The sequence below is a fragment of the Bos javanicus genome, chromosome 1 (genome assembly GCF_032452875.1).
Source record: "Bos javanicus breed banteng chromosome 1, ARS-OSU_banteng_1.0, whole genome shotgun sequence".
Lineage (NCBI taxonomy): Eukaryota > Metazoa > Chordata > Mammalia > Artiodactyla > Bovidae > Bos > Bos javanicus.
This window is the reverse complement of record NC_083868.1, coordinates 109,401,145-109,404,320: the sequence shown is the minus strand read 5'-3', so window position 1 is coordinate 109,404,320 and position 3,176 is coordinate 109,401,145.

Genomic DNA, 3,176 nt, shown 5'->3' with positions numbered 1-3,176 from the left:
TATATATACAGGTATAGAAAAAAGAGACAAGAGGTATATATAGTAAAATGTTATTAGTGGTTTCTCTAGATAATAAGATTACAAGTGGGTTTTTCTACAAAGAACAGGTACTGCTTTTATAATAAGGAGAAAGATAATCACAATAGTTATATAAAGAAACTCTTGGACATACTCTGCTTCTATATGTCTTAAAAGCAAATCTTCATTTCTTAGGAACAGAAGATACTACACAGCATAATTGCTGAGATCCCTTCCAGTCCTGACATTTTAGTATTCTGAATATAGCCACACTGTACACTGTTGAAGTCCTATTTGAAAATTAAAAATAATTCTTGACAAGTATCCAAAGGAGAACATTGTACTAGTCACCTACTATTTTATTCAAAATTATGTCACCAGAATGAAATTCTCTTAAAATAGCTATGAATGAAATATATGAAGGGAAGGGTGTAGGGAGAAAGGAGGAAGTGGGTAGAAAGAAAGAGAGAAAGAGAGAAAAGTCTTGTCTGGGTTCCCTGAGACACATAAATAATAGCCCCTCCTTTCAGCAGTTTTAGAAATGGTCACCAAAATCCAAACAGCTGATATGCAGAACTCTTCAGAAAAGGATGCTATGCAACACTTCTGGAAAATGAGAGTGCTTCATATATGCGATGTACCAGCTCTGTTACTTATTTTCCACTGCACTCCTGTGAAGTGTGGGAATATCTCAGATTTAGGCTTCAAGACAACAGTAAGAGCAAGGTGATTTGCTCAGGACCACAGGGCAGCCATCTGAGCTCAAGTCACTAACTCGTAAGTGGCTGGAACTGCTCCTCCCTCTGGGTACAGCTACAGCTCTGTGGCATTTTCTGTTTCTGCAGATTAATAATGGAGGCCCACTCCACCCTTGGTTGTGGAGGTCTCACCCTTGCTAATTCACCTGAACATGATACAGCGAGGAGCAAGGTCAATGACTGAAATTTATTTATTTGAATTTCATGCACCTATACAGATATACGTGCATGGTTATCTCTTTTCTGTATCATTGTGTATATTTTGCATTCTAATCATTCAATGAAAGAAGTGTAATTCAATTATAAATGGAAATAAGTACGTATTATAAAATAAATAAGTCACAGGATATAATGTATAGCACAGGGAATACAGTTAATAATATTATAATAACTTTGAATGGTGTATAATCTATAAAAATATAAAATCACTATGCTGTACACCTGAAATGAACATAATAACTGTGAATCAACTATACTTACAAAAACAAAAAACGGGTTGACAACTGAAGAGATACTTAAAAGTGTACAACTAATCAAGTGATTGATTATGAAAAACAGACTTCAAAGAAATTACTTTTAGAACCACTCCTAAGCTTACTAGGGGGGTTCCCTGGTGACTGAGTGATAAAGAATCTGCCTGCCAATGCAGGGGACATGGGTTCCATCCCTGGTCTGGGAAGATCCCATGGAGAAGAGAAATGGCAACCCACTCCAGTATTCTTGCTTGGGAAATCCCATGGAGAGAGGAGCCTGGTGGGCTACAGTCCACAGGGGTGGCAAAGAGTCAGACTTGTCTTAGCAACTAAACAATAACAACAACAAAGTTTTCTAGAACTGAATAGACTATAGTCATCTTAAGTGCATTTAAATGAAAGATAACATCTATAAATATCCGAGGAAAACTAATTTCAATATTTTCACTTTTAAAACTTGCTTTACAGTAGAAGACTATGAGAAAGACATTCAATTCTTTTAGAGATTTAAAACACTCTAATCAATATTTTGCTTCATCACCGTATTAGTAGAACATGAAAATACCACAGGCATACAAAATAGGTAATGGAGTACTAATTTACACAGCTTAACTCTAGAGACTTGATTAAAATGAAAAAAATTAAAAAAACACTTTCACTTTATAAATTTATTCCATGTTAGTGCCACATACCACAGAGAAAAACTTGAAATCAACAAGCAGAAATAACAAACATTATTTACTAAATATTTGAACATGCATGGCACCACAGCCTGTCCTTTATGAACAAGATATCTGCAGATTCACTTTACAAATGTTTCCAATCCTTTTCTAAATATTTTATGTATCACGCTCTGCCCTTTGTCTCTTCCATTCTTGTACTGGTATCTTGTACCCCTTGTACCTCTCCCCTGCCACAGGGGCTCCTAAATTCCAAACTAAGAAATAAGAAATTTTGCTCCAGTTATACTTTAACTTAAAGATTAATTATTATTAAGTTAAAGGGGGTGCATAAGAAGAAGGAGAATCTTCCTTTATTTTTCCTGTCCCTACTCTCTGAGGATACTGCAGAAAACAGAGTTTTTTGTATTCACAACAACCACTAAGACATAAAAACAGAAAATAAAATTCTATAGAGAAGAAAAGAGATTTTTGTTTCCCTTTATTTCAACTAGTTCAATTCGATACCTAGGACAAGAAAGAATAATTATTCTCAAAGTTATCGGTTTAAAACCAAATAACTAGATCTTTTACAAGATATAAAACAAATTGATGATGTGAAGATCAGTATGACCATTAGTAAGCAATAATAACATACGTGAGTCTATTTTTCAAAGGTACAAGGAAGTCTGAAGTGTATTTGTTTTTCATTTTGTATATACTATTTGGAAGTGTATTTCTTAGATTTGATCAACACCTTGAGTCTTCTAACACAGGTATCATCTAACCTTTTGCAGCAAACATACATCTTACAAAGTAGTAAGAGTAAAATTTCAATCACTTACAAGCTGCTTTCTTCATCTATGTGACTAGAGCTGACATCTTGACAAAAACCTATACTTTGAAAAGCACGAAGGCAAAAAGTTCCAAATTGCTCTGTCAAAACGCAAAAATACCATCCTTATTTTGTACCACAATCTTATCCTCCCTCCCTGCTCCATGAATGAATAGTTAAAGCAACAAGAAATGAAAAGGAAAACGAGTTACTCACATTTTATGAGAGTATTGATATAAATAGTAACAAACATAAAAAAATGATATATTTAGTCTGAATCCTAAAAAAATATTTCGTTTGAGAATAATCCAACAGTGGATGAATTTGCCTGGTGAAGTAATTAAAGCAGAGTCCTTGCTTATCCAAGGGCCTAGAAAGAATCTTCTGATGTTTAAAAATATTCATAAACTTAGATATTATTTTATCTTGATAT